The sequence below is a fragment of the Coregonus lavaretus genome (genome assembly GCF_964263955.1).
Source record: "Coregonus lavaretus genome assembly, chromosome: 16".
NCBI classification, from domain to species: Eukaryota; Metazoa; Chordata; class Actinopteri; order Salmoniformes; family Salmonidae; genus Coregonus; species Coregonus lavaretus.
Genome location: NC_140003.1, coordinates 34,418,153 through 34,442,938, shown reverse-complemented (window position 1 = coordinate 34,442,938; position 24,786 = coordinate 34,418,153). Strand labels below are relative to the sequence as shown.

Below are 24,786 nucleotides of genomic sequence, written 5' to 3'. Positions count from 1 at the left end.
GTGACGTGTATGTGTGTCTATGTGTGTGTCAGGACTAGTTAAGGAGGAAAACAGGATTTGACTAAAACAATAGAAAGAAAGGATGGAATACGGAGGAGCCAATAGGGGAGCTGGATTAGTCCACCTCACAGCCAATTAAACACTCCCGTGAGCCAAGCCTAAACACGGACTTATCATATAGACATCGTAACTGATCACTTCGTCATGGTAACTGATAGCGTTGCCAAGGTAACTGATAGCTTTGCCAAGGTAACTGATCATGTCGTCATGGTAACTGATAGCGTGTGTGTGTGTGTGTGTGTGTGTGTGTGTGTGTGTGTGTGTGTGTCTGTGTGTGTGTGCGTGTGTCGTTGGTTCCCTTCACTAGGGGTAAACAGAGTAAAGTGCACATCAGGGAAACTAAACAAGCGTTCAGGATGCTAAGTCGATTGCCAAATGGCTCCTGAACGTTCTGGTGAGAATGTGTGTTCAGCTTGAGTGGCTAACGTCAGAAAGCCAGCCAGCCAGCTAGTTGAGCAGAACACTGTCTGTCCCTGTGCTGCTGCGTGTGTGTGTGTGTGTGTGTGTGTGTAAGAAGGTGTGTCTGTGTGAGAAGGTGTGTGTGTGTGAGAAGGTGTGTGAGTGAGTGAGCCAGTCTCAGTGATAGTAAAGTGGTAGAACCCCACACAGCCAGTCTCAGTGATAGTAAAGTGGTAGAACCCCACACAGCCAGTCTCAGTGATAGTAAAGCGGTAGAAACCCCACACAGCCAGTCTCAGTGATAGTAAAGTGGTAGAACCCACCATTGGCCTCACAGGTAGCATGAAAGAAACATCCCAGGTCTACCTCCACAGCTATAACGCAATACTCTGTGCTCCAGGGTGAAGGGTATGTGTGTGTGTCTGTGTGTGTGAAAACAGAGAGCAACCCAGGGCATGCACACACTATAATGAGGCAGTGCACAAACACAAACACTCCTCAGCTCAGACACAGCAAGGTCAGAGTGCCAGTCTGAATGACTTCAGTCTCCTCACAGAGGCCTATTATTGCAACAGTGTGTGAGGCCACTGGCGGTGTAGTTAGTGAATTGTTGATGAGGGAAAGAGTTCAAAAACATCTCTCTTTCTATTCCCCCTCTTTTTTCTCTTCCTCGGTCCCCCCCTCTCTCTCTTCCACCCATTTTCGTCTCTCTCTAATCACTCTCTCTAGTGGGGGATATTAACGATCCATCGTTACTCCACTTTGCTCCATTAGGAGGTTCCGCCCTGCCCAGTGCTACTCTACACATACACACACAGTCCTGTAACCCAGAGAGTGAGAGCAATTAGAGCAGAGAGAGAGAGAGAGAGAGAGAGAGAGGAGGAGAGAGAGAGAGAAGAGAGAGAGAGAGAGAGAGAGAGAGAGAGAGAGAGATGAGAGAGAGAGAGAGAGAGAGAGAGAGAGAGAGAGAGAGAGAGAGATAGAGAGAGGAGAGAGAGAGAGAGAGAGAGAGAGAGAGAGAGAGAGAGAGAGAGGTGGGGGGGTGTTTCTAATGTCTATAGATCCTTGGCACCACAGACCTAACATGCTCATACAGGACACACTCCTCAGACTGAACAGCACTCAGACAGAACACAGCAGGGCAGGGAGACAGGGAGGAAAACCCCCTGTGCAGCATATGTTCACCTCTAAACATTACCTGACCTCAGGCCTACCGCAGTCATTCTCTGTGTGTGTCTCCGTTTTGTGTGTTAATTGATGCCCAGAATGTTAGTAGTATGGTTGGTTGGCCATACGGCTCCAGGTGTGTGTGTCCTACCTGGTTGTAACACGCTGATCCCCAGCAGGTTGGACGTCCTGTTGGCCACTTTGTTCCAGGTGTTGTCGTAGTTCCTCCTCCACAGGAGGGCAGAGCACTGATAGGTCCCCGCCTCCCTGCGCCCGGCGCGCGTCACAGACAACCTGAAGTTAGTGTTGGAATGGGAACGGTCCACGGTGGTGCGGGTGCCCAGGCCCAGCAGCTGCTCGCCCCACTGCAGCGTGCCCTCACGGGTAAATGTCACCAGGTCTCGGAACTCGCCTGCCGTGCCACCCTCCCCAGAAGAGCCCGAGCCAGCGGGCATGAGCGCCAGGTGACGGAGGCAGGCACACGAGGGTTATGGCGGGGCTTCACCAGGCACTGGAGGTCAAACGAGTCGCCAAAGGTCACGCTGGGCGTCCGCGACGACGCCGACACCACAAAGGAGGATTCTGGGAAAACAGGAAGAGATCCGTTATTCCAAACCAACCCCTAGCTCCTATTCCCTAGCTCGTATTCCCTAACTCCTATTCCCTAGGCACCTTACTTATTATTTAATTTTTAACATTTTAGTCATTTAGCAGACTTACAACAGCAATTAGGGTTAAGTGCCTTGCTCAAGGGCACCGACAGATGTTTCACCTAGTCGGCTCTGGGATTCCAACCAGCAGCCTTTTGGTTACTGCCCAATGCTCTTAACTGCTAGGCTACCCGCCACCCACTTGATGTAGATGTGAAAGGATTGGAGAGGTAAGCAGTGTGGCAGGCCAGGCAGCATAACAGAGGTCATGGTGGTGACAGACTGTGATGGAGCAACCCTCTACTTTAATACACAGACAAAAGGGGAGTGAAGGAGTAGGGATTGCAAGACTGAGTTGCATTCAGGGAGAGTTGAATAACTTGCCTTTGATCAACAAGTTAGCCGTTAGAATCCATTCACTGTCCTCTGAAACACAACATTATGGAGAGGTTGTATAAATGTGTGTTTGTAGATGATGTACTGAATTTATAGGGTTAATGCTAACACACAGGTCCTCTCTCTCTCATGGTGGGTGGGTGGGGGGAGGATTCTCCTGCTGAGATTAACACTGACAACACTTACCCAGGGAGCACAGGGGCTTAGTTCCAGAGCCTGTGCTGACGGAGCACAGATCGATTTCTCATGACTCCCCGGGGCGGCCAAAGACCAGCAAAGGGAGTGTGTGTGTGTTTGCGTGTGTGTGTGTGTTTGTCTGCGTGTGTGTGTGTGAGTGTGTGTAAGAGCAGAGCTGAAACCATTGGTGATGCACCACCAGAGAAGGCTCCAGGTAGAGATTTGCTGTAAGAGCTGATGTTCGATCTGCTTGCTCCTCTAGCCAATCCAAACTTTCCTCATTAAGATAACAACAGTCATCCTGGTTCAGATAATAGGGTCAACATAGACCTACACCACACCTCTTAGAGCGAAGAGAAAGAGGAGGGAGAGGTTCCCCGGTACTTCACTCCTCCATCAGATATCCCTCTGTAATATCCTTCATTCCAAATGTCGACAAAACAAAATACGCTAGACAAGGTGGGATCTTTTTGTGTCTGTAAAAATGAATTATGCAAGAAATGTTGGTGGAAATGCTTTTATGTGCAAATATTGATATAATACCATAATTTCAACGTAAACTTAGAGTCACGCAATCAGTTGACTGATTTCCTTATATAAACTGTACTTCAGTGAAATTAATATTTTTGTTCAGTATAAGTTATGATGAACTTCACAGGGTGGTGAATGTGCACGGTGATGATCTTGATGCTCCTTTCCAATAAATATCGAGTGTCTTATTCTGGTGACATGATGATCGATTCTTGGCTGCCATTTTACAAATAAAAATAATCTTGCTATTTTGTCCATAATAATCTCATCATGTAGGCTACACCTGCACTGTATCTGCCAGCTGTTGGCTAGAGCGCACGTGCTATATAATGCATTTTTTTAAAATGAGAAAACCATCAGTAGAGTTGAAAATGCGATGGAAACCATTGAATATTTTTTATTCGGTGCATGGAAATATAACCGCAAAAGGTATTTGTATGTGCACTACGTCATCTCATCACGCACAGCCTTTTATCCTCAACAAGTCAATTTGATGGAAACACCTCTCTGGTGTGAAAATTGTGCATATTGTTTTTATGCGAATTTTAGCAGCCTCAGCCCATAACTATGTTAGACAATAACTCTCCTCTCTCTCTCTCCATCTCCCCCATCTCTCCTCAGCCCTTCCCTCTCTCCCTCTGTTCCAATCTCCCCCATCTCTCCTCAGCCCTTCCCTCTCTCCTTCCATCTCTCCTCAGCCTTCCCTCTCTCCCTCCATCTCCCCCATCTCTCCTCAACCCTTCCCTCTCTCCCTCCATCTCTGTTCAGCCCTTCTCTCCCTCTCTCCGTCTGTCTATCTTCGTCCATCCATCTCAATCACTGTCGGTCTGTCTGCCTCTGTGACTGGAGAGACAAGTTCACACTGATAATTTATTTCCTATCATATTACCAAATGTGCCTTTCACTGCGAGTGTACTGTAAGTACATGCCTTCCATGTGTGTGTGTCTGCTTGTGTGTGCGTATTTGTTTGTTAGGTCTCAGAGCCTGTCATTATCACAGACCTGCCAACCCAATCACTCATGGGGGCTCTTCAACCAATCAGTTACCAGGATCCCCTGACTACCTAAATGAACACCTTCACCATGGCAATACAACGCACCCTGTCAAACCCCACAGGGCAGGCAGTCAAAGTGGAAAAAGAGGCATCATGATAAAGGGGAATGGAAGGATAGAGGGAGAAACATCTTGAAGACACACGTACACGCTAGGGATGGGTATGGTTATTTGAATATTCGAAGATCCGAACGGATATTAGTATTTGATTACTTGGGACAGTATTCATTTTTGAGAAGAAAAAAAAACATAAGCCTATTTTTGTTTTTGAAATGGCTTGGTCTAAAATGAAATACAATTATGTATGTGACATTGTTACATAGCCTACAAGGATAGACCATTACATTTTACATTTTTATAAAACAACAGTTTTATGACTGTTATATATTTTCTTTACAACCCCTTTTTCTCCCCAATTTCGTGATATCCAATTGCGATCCAATTACGATCTTGTCTCATCGCTACAACTCCCCAATGGGCTCGGGAGAGGCGAAGGTCGAGTCATGCGTCCTCTGAAACATGACCCTCCAAACCGCCCTTCTTAACACCCGCCTGCTTAACCCGGAAGCCAGCTGCACCAATGTGTCGGAGGAAACACCGCTCAACTGACAACCGAGTCAGCCTGCAGGACCTGGGCCCGCCACAAGGAGTCGCTTGAGCGCGATGAGCCAAGTAAAGCCCCCCCGGCCAAACCCTGCCCTAACCCAGATGACGCTGGGCCAATTGTGCGCCGCCCTATGGGACTCCCGGTCACGGCCGGTTATGACACAGTCTGGGATCGAACCCGGGTCTGAAATGTTGCATCAAGCACTGCGACGCAGTGCCTTAGACCGCTGCATCACTCGGGAGGCCCGTTTTACGACAGTTTTTATGAGTGCAGCCCATAAAAAAGACGCACCGGTAGCCTAAACACGTTTCATACGTGTAGCTTGTTGTTATTGTCGGTCAATCAAAGCGGCACTACAGTCAGAGGCTCCATGTGTAGCAAGTGAAGTGGGAGATTTCTAATCAATGCAAAATGGAATAAAAATGACAGAATTAAGTTGGCTAAATGAGAAGGAGTAGGATACAAACATCAACCAATAGGTAGGCTGTTGTTTCATAAGAATGGAGTTGTTTTAGACGGAGAGCGCAGCAAAATAGCGTCAATTAGCCTTGCTACTTTAGCTAGCTAGCTGGCTAGCTTAGCTGGCTACTGTAGCTTCTTTACAACAATTTGATGCAGTCAAGAAGGGCACTACCTGATGGTATGATAGATAACCTATGACAGCAACAAGTTTGTCTAACTAGCGAGAGTCAGTTTGGCTACTTTCTCCCTCTCTGTCTCCCTCTGTGCCACACACATAGAAACTCACACACTCCAACCCCTGCTCCTCTCTCACCCATCACCACGGCTCTCTCGAGCAAGGGGCCAGGGTTCTAGTCTAGAAGCTTGGGCCAGGGTTCTAGTCTAGAAGCTCGGTTTCGACTGCTCCTACAGTTTTGATTCAGTACTGCAGTTTAACTGATGCCCGGCCCAGAAAAATAATTTCCATTGATGGCTACATAGAGAAGTCAGATTTGAAATTCCTAATAAGACATTTTAGTCATCACTTTTGTGGACAAAACATTCATTGAATTATTCAAATAATTGTCGCTGAGGCAGATTTTTTTCCTATCACTCACAGCCGAAGACATTAACATTTTATATTCATCCAATGTCAGCCATGTTTTTGGATGACGTCGTCTCTGCTCGCTCTGCTCCCTGTGCGCACTGAGTGATGTTGGTCTGTATAAACCGGAAACAATCCGGATATAGACGGTCCATGAATCGGCGTATGCGAACGTGAGTAGATAACCTTGAAAACAATGGTCAGACATCTTGGATGCAGTTTCCAGTTCTTATTATACCTCAGTGCTCGAGTTGCGCGAGCAAGTCTCCATTGAAGTTTTACAAAATATATGTTTTTCTGTAAAACATGTATTTCGTCTATCCGGATATCCCAAAAAATATCATGATATGATTAGAATACTGAAATAATTTCAAATACCCCTTCCTAGTACACACAAGCACAAGCGCGCACACACACACACACACAAGCACAAGCGCACACACACACACACACACAGATACAGGCATACTGTACACACAAATAAAAACAAACGTGTCGGAACAATAACAAACCCCAACATCTACAGTTGAAGTCGGAAGTTTACATACACCTTAGCCAAATACATTTAAACTCAGTTTGTCACAATTCCTGACATTTAATCCTAGTAAAAATTCCCTGTCTTAGGTCAGTTAGGATCACCACATTATTTTAAGAATGTGAAATGTCAGAATAATAGTAGAGAGAATGATTTATTGGGTCAGAAGTTTACATACACTCAATTAGTATTTGGTAGCATTGCCTTTAAAATTGTTTAACTTGGGTCAAACAGTTTACAGTTTAGTCATTTAGCAGACGCTCTTATCCAGAGCGACTTACAGTTAGTGCATACATTATTTTATTTTTTCATACAGGCCCCCCCCCCTGGGAATCAAACCCACAACCCTGGTGTTGCAAACGCCATGCTCTACCAACTGAGCTACATCCCTGCCGGCCATTCCCTCCCCTACCCTGGATGACGCCGCCCCCCCAAACGTTTCGGGTAGCCTTCCACAAGCTTCCCACAATAAGTTGGGTGAATTTTGGCCCATTCCTCCTGACAGAGCTAGTGTAACTGAGACAGGTTTGTAGGCCTCCTTGCTCGCACACGCTTTTTCAGTTCTGCCCACAAATGTTCTATAGGATTGAGGTCAGGGCTTTGTGATGGCCACTCCAATACCTTGCCTTTGTTGTCCTTAAGCCATTTTTCCACAACTTTGGAAGTATGCTTGGAGTCATTGTCCATTTGGAAGACCCATTTGCGACCAAGCTTTAACTTCCTGACTGATGTCTTGAGATGTTGCTTCAATATATCCACATCATTTTCCTTCCTCATGATGCCATCTATTTTGTGAAGTGCACCAGTCCCTCCTGCAGCAAAGCACCCCCACAGCATGATGCTGCCACCCCCGTGTTTCACGGTTGGGATGGTGTTCTTCGGCTTGCAAGCACCCCCTTTTTCCTCCAAACATAACGATGGTCATTATGGCCAAACCGCTCTATTTTTGTTTCATCAGACCAGAGGACATTTCTCCAAAAAGTACGATCTTTGTCCCCATGTGCAGTTGCAAACTGTAGTCTGGCTTTTTTATGGCGGTTTTGTAGCAGTGGCTTCTTCATTGCTGAGCGGCCTTTCAGGTCATGTTGATATAGGACTCGTTTTACTGTGGAAATAGATAATGTTGTACCTGTTTCCTCCAGCATCTTCACAAGGTCCTTTGCTGTTGTTCTGGGATTAATTTGCACTTTTCTCACCAAAATACGTTCATCTCTAGAAGACAGAACACGTCTCCTTCCTGAGTGGTATGACGGCTGCGTGGTCCCATGGTGTTTATACTTGCGTACTATTGTTTGTACAGATGAACGTGGTACCTTCAGGCATTTGGACATTTCTCCCAAGGATGAACCAGACTTGTGGAGGTCTACAATTTATTTTCTGAGGTCTTGGCTGATTTATTTTGATTTTCTCATGTTGTCAAGCAAAGAGGCACTGAGTTTGAAAGTAGGCCTTGAAATACATCCACAGGTACACCTCCAATTGACTCAAATGACATCATTTTCTGGAATTTTCTAAGCTTTTTAAAGGCACAGTCAACTTAGCGTATGTAAACTTCTGACCCACTGGAATTGTGATACAGTGAATTATAAGTTAAATAATCTGTCTGTAAACAATTATTGGAAAAATTACTTGTGTCATGCACAAAGTAGATGTCCTAACCAATTTGCCAAAACTATAGTTTGTTAACAAGTAATTTGTGGAGTGGTTGAAAAACGAGTTTTATGATTCCAACCTAAGTGTATGTAAACTTCCGACTTCAACTGTACATAGTCTCCACAATTAATCAGTTACTAAAACACAACAAATGACCAGTTAAAAAGCTGACATCTTGTCTCTCCCTCTACGGCAGGACATAGTTCTGCTGCAGGGCTAATCCCTTCGCTGTGTGTGTGTGTTGAGCTCTTGGCTCCCCAGTGCCTCAGGCAGTGCTTCGCTCCAGTGCTCTCTCAGTCAGCCTGTTCCAGGGATGTTCAGCTTAACTCAGCACTGACAGAGAAAAGCCTGCCCACTGCTAAACACATTTACAACTGCATTTACATTCTAATAATTCTGGCTAATCTGTGTGTACGCAAGTAGTGGAATGTGTGTCTCAAGTCAAGATTGTGTGTGTGGTGTCCATTGAGCCTAATATCATAAAAAAGGAAAACTACATCTGAAGTCAGAATGGTATGTGTGTGCGTGTGTGTTGGTGAATCCGTTTTTGTGTGTGTGTGCACGTGTGTGTGTGTGTTGTAGTGGCACAAAACCCCCCCACCAAGGGGTATGTGCCACTACAACAACACACACACACACACACACACACACACACAAAAACGCATACACCAACACACACGCACACCATTCTGACTTCAGATGTAGTTTTCCAACACATGAATAAAGCATGATTTGTTTTCCAGCCCCTAACTGAGCTAGTCATCACAATCTCTTATAGCACAAACTGTTCTTTGTGTGTTCCTGACATCTCCCTGCACACGCTTACCAACTGCCTACACACTGATGGCCTGACGTGTGTGTGTGTGTGCTCGTTCCAGGGAAAAGCTAAAGAAATGTCTTCACAGCTATGCCCTTGTGTGTATGTGTGTATGAGGATGTGTTCACCTGTTGCAAAAGCTTACAACTTGTCATGACAAAATGGCTTTGATGTGTGTATGTGTGTATGTGTGTGTGTATGTGTGTGTGTATATACTGTACTCTGTGTGTGTGTGTGAGGGTCCCTTGCATAACCTGTGCAATGTTGTGACAGTGATGGTGTGTATCTTCCTGAGTCATGACACCCTGCTACACACACTCACCCACAGTCTTAACAGTGATGGCCTTAGTAGCTGACTTCTCCCCTATCTTCTCCCAGCTTAGCTCTGACTCTGTCCCGGCCTCCACCCACTCTGTGGCTGTGCACCGGTAGAGCCCCTCGTCCCCAGGCAGGGCGTTGTAGAGGGACAGGGTATAGATGTCCTCCTGTACCCTCTCCACCCGGATCTCCCCGTAGCTGGAGCGCTCACGGTACCCAGGGCCTGGTCGGACGGTCCCGTCGCGGTCTACGGAGGCCAGGTCCTGGGGAGGGGTGGAGCCCTTCTTCTCACTCCACTGCCAGGCCACAGAGAGAGGACCCGTGGTGGAGTGGATGGAACACGTCAGCTGGACTACGTCCCCCTCCTGGACCTCCGACGAGTTACTGGACAAAGTCACTGTGATGTTACTCTCTGGTGGAGGGCGAGAGGAGTTGGGAGAGACATAATTCAGAGAGAGAGAGGAGAGAGGAGAGAGGAGGGTGGAGAGAGATAATTCAGAGAGAGAGAGGAGAGAGGGAGGGAGGAGGGTGGAAAAAGATAATTCAGAGAGAGAGAGTAGAGAGGGAGGGAGGAGTGGGGAGAGAGATAATTCAGAGAGAGAGAGAAGGAGAGAGAGAGTAGAGAGGGAGGGAGGAGGGTGGAGAGAGACAATTCAGAGAGAGAGAAGGAGAGAGAGAGTAGAGAGGGAGGGAGGAGTGGGGAGAGAGAGAGTAGAGAGGGAGGAGAGATGGAGGGAGGAGTGGGGAGAGAGATAATTCAGAGAGAGAGAAGGAGAGAGGGAGGGAGGAGGGTGGAGGAATAGGGAGAGGGAGTGAGAGAGAACAAAGAAACAAAATCAGTCAAAATGTATCCAAACCTCTCAGAAATCAAATGTTGATAGGGTTAAAAAAGATATATTAATAATGAAATAATAGAACCAGGCTTCTTATTTTGAAAAATTCCTAGAAGAGGGCACAGTGATGCTGAAACGTTGGTGGTTTACCCAATAAATGACTGGGAGCTTGCGACTATTTCTTTTTATAGCCTATGGTATACTCACCGTTAGTCAGCACCTCTACCAACTCTTTGGAGCTAGTACTTGGTAGCACAGCCTTTGGCCAAGAAGGCTTGTAGCCACCAATGAGCTTCCTGCAACTTTCTACTGGCAATTTGACCCACTCTTCAGCAGCAAACTGATCTAATTCTTCGTTTGAGGGATGCCCTCCACCAACTGCTGTTTTTAGATCTAGCCATATGTAGGGCTGTGGCGGTCATAACATTTTGTCAGCTGGTGATTGTCAAGCAAATAACTGCCAGACTCACGGTAACTGACCGTTAATTAACATAAACACATTTAGCATCTCCTGGCTTCAACGCATAGCCTACAAGCCACTGATGCAGACCTTTGGAACATCTACATTGTAAAAAGTCGAATAAATCCATGTAATATAACCTACACCAACACAATAAATCCATTATTTATTTTAGACAGGTCTAAAGAAACATTTCAGAAGGATAGAAGAGCATACTATGAGTTGTCCTTATGTTAGGCTTTCTCACAGCCTACAAGTGAAGACAGACATATCGGGGACACAACTGCGCGCGTCCTTATCCAATTCCGAGGCACATATTGAAGATATTGGAAGAACCTTCCACATTTACTTTTGGTCAGCCAACAAGATGAGTAGGCCTAACGAACAGCACTAGCCTATGTCAATCTACTATCCCCCATAGTACAAAAGTTGACATATTCTATTGGTCAACTTGTCCTTCTGTGCGAGAAATAAATATTCCAAACATACTCTGGGGCAGTTGTGGGATGCAATAGATCCCAAATTAATACATCCACCAGCCGATGCTTGGCATTGCGCATGGTGATCTTAGGCTTGTGTGCGGCTGCTCGGCCATGGAAACCCATTTCATGAAGCTCCCGACAAACAGTTATTGTGCTGACGTTGCTTCCAGAGGCAGTTTGGAACTCGGCAGTGAGTGTTGCAACCGAGGACATACGATTTTTACGCGCTGAGCTTCAGCACTCGGCGGTCCCGTTCTGTGAGCTTGTGTGGCCTACCACTTTGCGGCTGAGCCGTTGTTGCTCCTAGACGTTTCCACTTCACAATAACAGCACTTACAGTTGATCGGCGCAGCTCTACCAGGGTAGAAATTTGATGAACTGACTTGTTGGAAAGGTGGCATCCTATGACGGTGCCACGTTGAAAGTCACTGAGCTCTTCAGTAAGGCTATTCTACTGCCAATGTTTGTCTATGGAGAATGCATGGCTGTATGCTCGATTTTAAACCTGTCAGCAACAGCTGTGGCTGAAATAGCCGAATACACAAATTTGAAGGGGTGTCCACATACTTTTGTATATATAGCGTATGTATGTATGACACAGCAGCATGTGTGTCTCTGGAGATGATCACTCTACTCTAGCCTAGGGGCACCTGAGAGAGAGAGAGACTGTCAGACACACACAGACCCCAGTGGACTTAGCAGATCCCACTTCTGACACCAAATGTAACGCAGCATCTACCCCCGGTCCACCCGGGGCTTAGGGGCCGGCTCTGAGATCACACAGCTCAGCGTCTGAGGGATTCCGCCTCAGAAGAAAGTGCTAGAAGGATAAAAGTGTTCAGCCCCTGTGCTTTAAAAAAGCCCCGCTCGCTCTCTCCTTCTCGCATCACATCAGCGCCTTTCACACACGGCAGAGCCTGGTGGAGCGCTGCCCGGCCAAAACACCCCCTTAACCTCGGGGTGATGGGCTTAGTCTCCAGAGACACAGGGAAGGCTTCTTTCCCTCTCCCTCGCTCTCCCTCGCTCTCCCTCGCTCTCTCCATTTTGTTCTCTCTGCCGTCAGTCAGAGGTTTTCTCAGAGCTAACCACCCCTCCTAACAAGCTCTTGGGAGAATACAGAATGAAGCGCCTTTCACACTTAAATGAACAAAGGGAAGGCCTCCATCCCTTTCTCTTTCTTCCTCTGTCTTTTGATTTCACCCCAGGTTTTTACGGTGTTAAATACATTATACATTCTCTCCGTCTCTCAGCTCTAAGTGTCAATGTGCGTGAACATCACATATGATTAAGCAGGCAGAGGGCAGCTTCTCTCCTCTTCAAACCTGCCTGTTTTTCTCAGTCTCTCTTTAAATCTCAGATTTGTTTCTTCTTTTTATGTCTCCCACTTGTAACTTCTCTCCCCCATCTCCCTTTCTGAACTTCATTGGTCTCTTTACACCTCTGTATTTTCGCTGTGTGTGTTTTTCCTCTCTCCTTCTCTTCAATCCCCTCTATCTCTGTTCCTTTCTCTCTGTATGTCTCTCTTTCTCTACTGCCCCTCTTTGTGTTTGTAATTCATAGCAGCGCTTCAAGACCCCTCTCCCCTGCAAGGTAAACTCATCCATCAGGACCGATTTGTCAGCACTGTTTACAGCTCTCTGTTCCCTCTGCCTGCCCTCCCGCTCTCACCCCTCTCTAACCCATATACTCCCCCCATCACCCATCGCCCCAATTAGGGCCACACAGAGGCCACTGTCTAATTAGCCCAGATACAAGCAGTGGTAACAAGAGGTAGGTGCGTCGGGGGTGTTGTCTGTATAGGGGAGTCACCCTGACCCCATACCCTTACCCCTCTACTCCCCGGTCCATTAAGACCTCCCTCCCTGCTGTAACCATGGTTATTACACTGTAAAAACTCCATAAAATGCTTTTATAGAACATTAAACCTCTGTTAGGGAAACCAAAGGTCTCATTAGGGAGCATCTTGGGGATTACTGGAGCCATGTGGGGGCCAGAGGGGCTTTGTTTTGGGACAGTTTTGGGTGGGAGTGGGGTGAGGTGGGGGGGGGGTGCTTGCTTAAAGGAGTAGTTCACTATTTCACAACTTGATGTTAGATGGTCCCTCACCCTGAAAGTAATCTATGGGCCAAGAGAAAACTGTAATCTATGGTTCAGCCACTACAAACTTCAGTTAACCGTAGCTACCACAAGCTAACAACCAATTTAAGTGATGGAGGCATGTGAGCATGTTTTAAAAAATGATGTCCAAATCACCTGAAATCAATTCAAATCAACTCCATATTTGGTTTGATGTTATTTAAAGATCATTTGGCCATAACAACAAAAAATACATGCTCACATGCCCCCATTACTTCCATTGATTGTTAGGTTGTGGTGGCTAAAGTTAGCTGAAGTTTGTAGTGGCTGTTTAAAGAAAACTGAACCATAGAAGCATTTCACTACATTTCGCTACACCCACAATAACACCTGCTAAATATGTGTATTTGACCAATAACATTTGATTTGATTTGATTACAGTTTATCCTGGTCCATCGACTACTTTCAGGGTGAGGAACCATCTGACATCAAGTTGTAAAATAGTGAACTACTCCTTTAAGGTCAGGATATTTAGGATGAGTTGGGGTGTGTTGTTATTGTGTTTTTTTAGGATTCAAGACCAGCCCTTAGAAAGAGAGAGTGAGCGAAAGAGTGAGGGATAGAGAGAAGGGAGGGTGCTGTAGAGGGGCTATAGAGCTGCAGACCAGAGGGGAGCTACTTCACTAGTAGACAGATATGCTAGAAAGAGAGAGGAAGAGAACATTGGGCACTGAGGTTTTTGGGGGGTTGTATTAGCTTGTGCTCCAGCACACCCCTAGCGGCCACCCCTCTGAAAGCCCAGCTGAGTCCCTCAGCCCCAGCAGAACACAATAATTTAGCCCAGGGATCCATTAGTGGGCCCTGGAGAGGTAGGCCCCATTCTCTCTCCCTCTCTCCCTTTCCACACTCTCATTTCACGCCTGTTAGCTCAGCCTCCTCCATCCTCCTCTCCAGCTTTCTCCATTATCCAAGCTAGCAGCTCTCGCTCGCAGCCCCGAGCTGAGGGAATGTGAAGGACCATAATACTGCATTACCAAACTTTAGCAATCCACTGACACAGAAAATAATGGTATAATAAAGAATGCCTTTATTCTTAGTTTGACTCAGGATCTGCTGTTCTCTGGGAAGAGCGGTATCTGACCTCCGAGAGACAGAGGGGACACTGGGAGAATACATCATGCATATCATTAAAAAGGAATACTAATATCAAAGGGCCAATGAGATGCTGTTTAACTTAGGGGTTTTCTTTTTTTGCCGAGGGACCCCCTGCACAGGCAAACCGGCGACCCAGGGACCCCCATCATGTTATCAAAAAAGAAAAAAAGGTATTGTCTTGTCTTATCATCAGGTGAATGATAATGGCAAGTTGAAGTAATCAACATTTATAAATGAATAGATTTGGCAGACAGTTTCATTATTTTGACCTCCCCACAGTTCATTGGAAGAGGAAGTGTAAACTAACATAGTCTATTAGCTAGAAAGGTATCTTGGCGGCAAAGAGAACATTTTCGATTCTCCCTGAAGGTATAGCTTTTATTTAATTGTTAGTTCTCAAAGATGGTATTATTAAAATATATAGTTCAATATCTTTTCTGCATCCTTTCTCTCTGGTTTTGGTCTTTTAAGTTGACACATACTGCTTTTACATCCCGGAAATTACCACTCTATACAGAAAAAAAACTGTAATTAGCTCCAATGACTGCAATGTCCTCCTATGACTGCAATTTCCGAGAATTTGGCAAATAAGCCATTTATATACTTCCACAGTCACTGCGCTAATGCTAATTAGCATTGGCTTGTGAAACTACCTCTAACTTCCTTTATACTGGACGCAGAGACATACAAACGTTATCCAGCTAGCAATATTCATAAAATATAAATTTTTCACATAAAACATACCCCCCCAAAAAAGGTTTTTAACAATTTCGTAGACCCCCTGCACAACCTCAGCGGACCCAGGTTTGAAAACCTCTGGTTTAACTGACCGAGTGGCCAATGGGAGGCCTCGTTACTAACCCAGCGGCCAATAGGGTGCCGTGTCGATACTCACTGATAGGCTGGACGGTGATCTGGACGTTGCGTGACCTCTTGCTCCGGTCTATAAAGTCCCCAGTGGGTGTCTTCTCCCTCTCTGTGACCCTACAGATGTATTTCCCAGCATCCTCTGGTCGGAGGCGCTGCAGCTTAAGCAGGTGCACAGCGGGGCTCTCCTTGCGCACGGTCATGTGACCAGCGGCCTCGCGCGACACATAGTCGGGTCCCAGGACGGGCACAGCGCTGGGCCCTATCACGGCCACTGGCGAGCTGCTGAACACCCACGACACCGAGAAGAAGCGCTCGGGCACGCTCTGGGCATCGATGGTGCAGCGTAGCTCCAGCGGCTCGCCCGCCGTGAAGGACCGCCGCTCCGTGCTCACCTGGATAGAGAAGTCCCGATCTGGGGGTGGGAGTGGGGAATAAAAGAGAGAGAGATAAAATGAGTTGCAAAGCAGTTGAAGCAGTTGAGCTCCTTCCGTCTCCAGAGAGCACAATGTGTCAACACATCTTTATACTCCAGTCCCTAATCAAAAGAGAAATATGTTAATGGATGGGGGGTTTACACAAGGAGTCAACTATGCCCACAGTAAAGCACTGCTCCTCCAGCCTCCTCCTCTCCTCCTCCTTCTCTCCCCTTGGTTTCCCCACCAAGACAAAAACACAGCCAATTAAGATTCTCTCCAGCAGACGAAAAAAGCCTTGCCGCTCCACTCCCCTCCCCTCCCTCGCTCTTCCTGCGCTGTTTGAGACAGAAGAGAGAGGAGATGGAGCAAATATTGTTAGCGCAGCCTTCACTGCCTACACCTCTTTGACTGGGCTCCCAATTACAGATGCACTCCACATACGGCGGCACTAGCTTTTTATTTACAGTATTCATTTCCACATGATGAGTGGCGGTGGGCTCTGTGCATCTCTCCCTCTCCGCTCCTCTCTGCCTGGCTCACTCAGAGAGGTGCTAGCCCCCGGCTGTAATAAAGACTTTAAACAGACTTGTGGAAAAGTTCAGACTGCTGTTTGCCTGGGTATGGTTCCTTATGTTGGGAAGTGTTATGGGAATAGGGGAGGGGGCGACTGTTCAAAATCAAATGTTATTCGTCACATGCTTCGTAAACAACAGGTGTAATGCTTACTTACGGGCCCTTCCCAACAATGCAGAGACAAAAAGAATAGAGCTATAATAGAAAATAAAATAATAAATACACAATGAGTAATGATAACTTGGCTATATACACAGGGTACCAGTACAGAGTTGATGTGCAGGGGTACGAGGTAATTGAGGTAGATATGTACATATAACTAGGAATAAAGTGACAGATAGTAAACAGTAGCAGCAGGATATGTGATGAGTCAAAAACGTTAGTGCAAAAAGGGTCAATGCAGATAGTCTGGGTAGCTATTTGGTTAACTATGTAGCAGTCTTATGGCTTTGGGGTAGTTGGGGGGACTGTTTACACACACACATAGTGAGCTTTCATACTGGACGCTTGTCTGTAAATAACACTGAGCCTAATAGCTAACAGTCTGGCACTAACTGGACAGATACACGCATACTTACACACAGACACACACACGCATATTGCATCCCCCTCCTAACACACACACACACACACACACACAGCTCATCACTAATAGAGTGGAAAGCAGATGCCAAAACAAAGGCCAGTGGCGATCTGGCCCTCGCTGACCAATGAAGCGGCAGTATATTGCATTGTGAAATCAGAGCTGGGCTGACTGTAAACTCAAGGAACTGTGACCTGCTTTATAAGGACACTGCCTCAACTTAGAGTTTAACAACAAACACAGCCATGGGAGACTAGGTCGTATTCACTAGGCACGAAACTGAAGCAAACAGGCCGAAATGGGGAGGTACTATCTCAACTTGTCCAATAAGAAATACTTGTTAACGTTTTCCTTGGCACAAGTGTTTGAAACGTTTTGCTATGATGGGTCCTAATGAATACATCCTAAACTGTGTCAGGGAAATGTTGAGGGGTGAGAGACACAGAGAAAGAGAGGAGCTAATAGTGGAGACATGTACCCGTCAATGTTTGGAACAAATTAAACATGTAAAGAAAGTGAGAGAACATAGACAATCAGATGCAGAGAGGGAGAGAGGGAGAGAGAGAGAGACATTTGAAATGTCTTTATTCTTTTGAAACATCTGAGTGTAATGTTTACTGTTAATATTTATTGTTTATTTCACTTTTGTTTACTATCTACTTCACTTGCTTTGGCAATGTTAACACACGTTTCCCATGCCAATAAAGCCCTTAAATTGAAATTGAAATTGAATTGAAATTGAAATTGAAATTGAATTGAATTGAATTGAGAGAGAAGAAAACAAGTAGAGAGAGGACTTAAATGCAGGAGTTAGGGAGTGAGAGAGTTGGGAAAAGAGACAGGGAGCAAAGGGGAGAGATGGTTTTAGAGCGAGAAAGGTAACATGAGGGATGTAAAGAGGAGTGAGGTCGAGAGATGGAAAGAGAAGGAGAGGTCCATTAGGATTCTGTCCATGTCTGGCCTCTCCTCTCTGTCTGTGGGTGATTAGCCAGTGATGGGGCTGTATCTGGATCCTCTCTCTCTCTTCAATACACACAGCCTAATGAAGGAGCCATACACACACACACACACACATCCTGATCTACACCCTTTGTCACACTACAACACTCCCATCCATTATAGATTATAAGAGAGAGAGAGAGAGGGTGAACAGAGAGAGAAGAGAGGGGGTGTAAGAGGCAGAGCTTTTTGTGCCTCTCCTGGCTGACTTAACACTCTTCTGAGACACAGAGACCCTTCATATCCAACATCCTCTGATCACCATCTGGGGCAGCATCAACCACCGGAGGTTCAGAGAGTTCACTGCTCACAGGAGGAAAACAAAAATGTTTCCATTGTTGCAAATGCTTAAGAATCAATGAATAATTCCACCGCCATTCTGCTAATAATCAGTCATCATAATAGATCTACTGGAATAGTGTTCCTGGAACTGTAGAAACACACCATTGTTCTATAGCGTACAGTAGCCCTGTATTTAATGGTGTGTGTTTCAGTGTGTGTGTGTGTGTTTCTGTGTGTGTGTTTCAGTGTGTGTGTGTGTGTGTGTGTGTGTGTGTGTGTTTCAGTGTGTGTGTGTGTGTTTCAGTGTGTGTGTTTCTGTGTGTGTGTTTCAGTGTGTGTGTGTGTGTTTCAGTGTGTGTGTGTGTGTGTGTGTGTGTTTCAGTGTGTGTGTGTGTGTGTGTGTGTTTCAGTATGTGTGTGTGTTTCAGTATGTGTGTGTGTGTGTGTGTTTCAGTATGTGTGTGTGTGTGTGTGTGTGTGTTTCAGTGTGTGTGTGTGTTTCAGTATGTGTGTGTGTTTCAGTATGTGTGTGTGTGTGTTTCAGTATGTGTGTGTGTGTGTGTGTGTTTCAGTGTGTGTGTGTGTGGCTAAGACTGCTCTTGTTCCCGGTCTGCTGGGTTGGAGAGGTCGACAGCTTATTATCAGATCATTATAACAAGAAGCCATCTCCACACCTCTCCCTAGGGCTGTGACGGTAATTGGATAACAGTGACACTGACGGTTTTGGATGAAGACCGTCATGAAAATAGAACAGTTTTTTTTTTTTTTTTTTTTTTTAAATAAAATGTTTTATCAACTTAATTTTATTATAGATATACTTTACCCAAAACGGGAGTGTTAACTATTGATTATATGGTATTGTTTTGCTAACTTTGTCTATTAAACTGTATACATCTCCTCTTCTTTCCAACTATCTGTTGATGCGCAATCAGCAAATCCACTATATGCGTGAATAGGAGAGAATTGAAGGTCAATTCAGTTCATTGAAGAGGGGAAGGGGTGGGGTGAAAAGTGGGAACTTATTGATTACTTTATAATGAATGTATATGTTGGGGTCAATGGAGGGTGGATAAGAACTAGGTGTATGGAAAGTTAATCAGTGGATCCTATGGAGGGAGGCAGAGGGCAACAGTCTGGTTTCAGTCACTGATAAGGTAGGCCAGCCGTTGATTAGGGAGGAGTGAGGAATTCGGCCTGAGGTCAGGTCAGATGAAGTGAGGAGGAACAGTCCTATCACACACATATACTTGCATACCCACAAAGGTTCTAGCAGGAGGCGGTGCCATGACTATACCAGTGAGAGGAACCAATTCAGTTTCTGATTAGCAACAGTCAGGAACTGAATTGTTGGCTATCTAGATATGCGAGGTGACTCCTCCTAGTAGGAGGGTATAAATATATGTGCTTGTGTAAACATGTCTTTGTCTTTGCAGCCGTTTGACCCAGTGGGTGAATAAACTTGGTTTAATCTTTTCCTTGTCATCCATTTCAGTTTTTACTCTGTCTGTTTAGAACCTAACAATGGATAGCCTCTGACCTTCACCTCTGACCTTTTTCATCGAATCTCCGAGCTGACAAGGTAAAAATCTGTCGTTTCGCCCCTGAGCAAGGCAGTTAACCAATTGTTCCCCGGGCGCCGAAGACGTGGATATCGATTAAGGCAGCCCTCCACACCTCTCTGATTCAGAGGGGTTGGGTTAAATGCCCAATACATTTCAGTTGAATGCATTCAGTTGTACAACTGACTAGATATCCCCCTTTCCTTTTCCATTTCTCTTTTTTCATTGTTACAGTACATCAGAGGAGTGAGGTGAAAAAGATGTCTCTCATTGCATAAAAAAAACGTTACATCGCCTATTTGGGCACATTTCGATTTCAAACCTAACGACGATGGAGAACCAGATGACTTGGACCAGCCTGCTTGCAGAATATGTGCAAAACCCATAGGCTACCTACTAAGAATTCCAGCACCACAAACGGGACACTGATAAGTGGCGAGCACTGACAGACAGTGTAACTCGTTACGTAGTCATAGGAATGGTGCTCTTCAGAACGGTGGAGAAACCCACCTTCATAGAAATGCTCTGGAAATTTGACAGACTATACAAGTTACCGGGGAGAAAGTATTTCTCTCAAACAGCGGCCCCTACCTTGTTCAACAAGGTGAAGGGGGAGGTTCAAACAGAGCTAAAGGACGTCCATTTTTTTACACTGACCACGGACATGTGGTCAAGTGTAAATATGACTCCTTAAATGAGCTTGACAGTGCACTATCTCACGAAAGACTGGACACTGAAATCCTGCTGTTTGGAAACAACCTACACAGCCGGAATCCTACACAGCCGACTACCTGGCCGAAGCCCTGTGTTGGGGATTGCTTGACTGGGCCCTTGACGAAAATAAACTGTCCTGTATCACCACACACAACTGGGCCAACATTGTGGCTGAAGTGAGGCAACTGAACTGGCCTTGGCTAAAAAAAAAATGTTTATGCAGCTAATCTCTCCAGTCATATAAAGTGGAGTAGAATTGCATGAAATGTTTTCATAAAAGGCCACATTTTTCCTGTGTAAAGAAAGGAGAAGCAACATATCTGATATTGCATAGCCTAGGCCTATACTCTACCACGCGCTGCATTTAACAGTCTTTTTTGCAAACAGTGATTGGGTTATATTATTAAACTAAATTATGACTATCCAATTTACTAATGACATTAGGAATAGTCATCTATCTTACATAAGTATGCAAATGTGATGATGCACGGAATGCTTTATATTTTTTATAATATAATATAATAATAATATGCCATTTCGCAGACGCTTTTATCCAAAGCGACTTACAGTCATGCGTGCATAATTTTTTTTTGTGTATGGGTGGTCCCGGGGTTCGAACCCACTACCTTGGCGTTACAAGCGCCGTGCTCTACCAGCTGAGCTACAGAGGACCATGAAAATGTGCTTCCCCAAACTTGAGACTCACGCGCCTAAGAGCAAGACAGTTAGGCCTAAATGCGCTAATGTTGTTCCTTTGCTTAGTGGGAGATTGTGATCTGCATTCAAAAAGAGTGTGTGTGTGTGTGTGTGTGTGTGTGTATGTGTGTGACTCACACTCCCATCTCCCCCTACTCACCAATGGGCTGTATCCGTAGCTGGGTCTTATCGGCCTGCTTGCGGGTCATGGTGAACCAGCTGCGGTCGGGGTCCTGGATCCACTCTGCAGCCTGGCAGTAGAGAAGACCCTGGTCAGCAGGCTGCAGCCGGTGGATAGTCAGCCTGTAGGATGTAGCGCTGGTCTTATCCAGCCTCAGGTCTCCTGCAGTCATCCTCTGTTTGTAAGGCCCACCGGCCCGGAGGACAAAGTCCCGGGACAGGGTGAGGATCTCCTGGGGCGACACAGTAGCGTCCTCAGGGGAACGCAGGTACCAACCAACAGACAGGTGTGTGTGCTGCTCTGTCGCCCGGGAAACCTCGCAGCTGAGCTGGAGCGTGTCACCCTCCACCTGGGAGAGGGTCTGTGTCGGCGCGGTGACAGCGAGGGAGTCGGGGATGACTGCAGGAGGAGAAGAGGAAGAACAGAGAAGAGATGAGTGTCACATCGGTGGTTCTGTGGCATGCGATGGCTCACAGGTGGATCACATTGTTTGGTTGGCGCATGGATCAGAGTTGTGGCTTTCATTCCTACATTTACATATTTCAACTTTAAGTGGCTTTATATGAAAGCATCTGCTATATGACCTTATTGTTGTTATATTTCTATTACATCAGTTGACACCTTCCCCTAGCGTATAGCATAACCCTCTCAGACATACAGGGCATGCACGTACGCACACACACAGTGTTCAACCAGCCAGGGTACGTTCTCCTAAATGACAGCCTAACACTGTGAAGCCTCAGACGGAGCTTTTCCCTGTAGGTGGACCAGATCACACACTCCAAATATACAGACAATGTATTTGGAATGAGAACACATTTCAGAATGAGCTACTACGTATAGCTGACAACAGAAAGAATCAAACTCTTCCGGTTAAGAACAGAGAGTAAAGGAGGGAGAGGAGACAGAGACATGACAGGTTTAGGAGGGAGAAGTGGTAAAACCCTCTATACATCTCCAGAAATTGCTCTGGAGACAGGGCTCGGTGGGCGGCAGGATTATTCTGGGATGGAAGACTATGACATGTCCCAGCAGCAGGGTGTGTGTGTGTTTCTCTCAATTGACTTGTGAAGCTTAACACTGTAATATCATATTTTATAACTTAGCTATGTTGGCATTTTTTATGGGCAGTTTTTGGATCGCGTAAACAACAACAATAATTGTGTGATGGCGGTGATGCAGGGTTGTTCCAAACAAAACAAATCTACAAGTGTGTTTGCTCTAGTTCCTCAACGGCACAGCTAGGAGAGCTCAAAAAAGCACCTTATAGTTGAAGACTGAGTCAAAAGTGCATTGAAATTACTTTGGAGAGTTGTGTGGCCACTTGGAGACACCAGTTAGTCCTCTCACTTGTCATTTTTTTGTCTTATGTTGCACCTACCCCACATTCTCCAGGAATATTCTTATGTTACTGAATGTATCAAGAGTATTTTCAGATTGTGTTATCAACAAATGTGGCAAAAAGTACAGAAAATGCCAAATGCACATAAAATCAACAAGTGTAATGTTTGGATTCAGTCTTGTGTCAGGTGAACTGTTGTGTCCTCAACTTTGGTCTAATAATTTTCCCATAATCTCCAATGTGTTCCCTTTCAAGTTCTACCATGCTGATGCATTTCATATTTATTTTGTAAGAAACATTTCAATTTAGCCCTATCCATATAGCCAATTCCCACAAGTGTAACGGGTTAATACATCCTATCTGAATGTCTGTCAGTTGGATTCATATCCTGTTTAGGTTATATTATCTCAGTGGGAAATGGCTAATCTAACCGGTCAGGAGCAGTGGGGACTGTGATGTGGTTTAGATCTAATGACAGAGACCACAGCGAAGACAAACAAACACACACATACACACACACACACACACACAGCCTCAAAGTGTATAAAGACATCAGTGTATAAGACACAATGGGTAGCAGCAGCAGCAGTCATCCTTTTAGCTGGCCTGGACAAATGAATGGAGGATGGAATAATGCAGGGCCTGGGAGTAGGCTTTCCAGTAATTCAGTGTGGTATTGTCAAGCCCTGGTTAAGATGCTTGGCTATTCAAGGGCTTTGTCAAGATGTATGGTATTGGAGTGCATTGTGCACCAGGCGCATGGTATTGAAGTGCTCTGTAGATTTTAAGCATTGTAATTGTTGAGATGTCACATGGGCTAGTTTCAAGCCTGGAGGTATCCATCTATCCTGAAGTTATCCTGGTATGACTGAGCACAGATGCTAAAAACAGCTTGATCTCTCTCGCTTTGTACGAGTGTGTGTCTGCGTGTGTGTGTGTGTGTTTGTGCGCGTGTGTATGTATGTATGTGTGTGTGTGTGTGTGTGTGTGTGTGTGTGTGTAGATTGAGATTCAGAGACATATCAGGAACAATAGAGACAGCCACCACTAATGAAATGAGGGAACAAAGATGGAGAGATCAGAGAAAAGATATAGAAGAGTGGGAGGATCTCTGTTCAACATCAGGTTACTGCAGTTTATCAAGGCACTGGGAAGAATAACACAACATGAGAGAGAGACAGATGAAAAACGACAGGAAATACAGTAATTAGTTTGATTTCAATCCCACTGAAATAGTGGCTACGTAGGCTCCGGAAATGGAATGGAATATTTACCATGCTAGTATCCAGATTTGGGTTATATTGAACTGAAATGACTTGGAATTAAACTGAAATATGTTGAAATTGACCTGAATTAACAATTAATTAGTTATAGTATAAAATAAATAGAGCCTACACACTCAAAAGCTTCACCACTGGTTATACAGTCATAACATAGTATATACACTGAGTGTACAAAACATTAAGAACATCTGCTCTTTCCATGACAGACTGACCAGGTGAAAGCTATGATCCCTTATTGATGCCACTTCAATCAGTGTAGATGAAGGGGCGTAGACAGGTTAAAGAAGGATTTTTAAGCCTTGAGAAAATTGAGACATGGACTGTGTATGTGTGCCATTCAGAGGGTGAATGGGCAAGACAAAAGATGTAAGTGCCTTTGAACGGGGTATGATAGTAGGTGTCAGGTGCATCGGTTTGTGTCAAGAACTGCAACGCTGCTAGGTTCACACGCTCAACAGTTTCCTGTGTGTATCAAGAACGGTCCACCACCCAAAGGGCATCCATCCAACTGTGGAAAGCATTGGAGTCAACATGGGCCAGCATCCCTATAGAACGCTTTCGAAACCTTGTAGAGTCCATGCCCCGACGAATTGAGGCTGTTCTGAGGTCAAAAGGGGGGTGCAACTCAATATTAGTGTTTTATACATTCAGTGTAAATATTATTGTTCTTGTGTTGCCCTTTTCAACTTAAAGATGTAGAGACTGCCTTAATTGGTGCTTGTCTTATGTCTATCAATATGGGTCTGGTACACTTCCGGTGAAATGACTTGATGAAGATCCTTGCAGGATAGAAACGTTGTGTGTTTATTAATAAAGGTTAGTGACGGTGTGGGCTCTATTTCTTTTATACCAACTTTTTTCACCCCACTAAAG

The 24,786-nt window shown here is 45.4% G+C and overlaps 1 pseudogene across 1 annotated transcript in view; it reads right to left on the bottom strand.

Moving 5' to 3' along the window:
• Window positions 1-24,786, bottom strand: part of LOC311143806 (immunoglobulin superfamily member 3-like) — an 89,260-nt pseudogene that overhangs the window by 24,488 nt on the left and 39,986 nt on the right. Inside the window, exons 2-5 of the transcript in view lie at window positions 21,268-21,687; window positions 15,311-15,697; window positions 9,414-9,821; window positions 1,778-2,208 (exon numbers count right to left, since the gene is read on the bottom strand). The product of the transcript in view is annotated as an immunoglobulin superfamily member 3-like (transcript). The remainder of the gene's footprint in view (window positions 1-1,777; window positions 2,209-9,413; window positions 9,822-15,310; window positions 15,698-21,267; window positions 21,688-24,786) is intronic.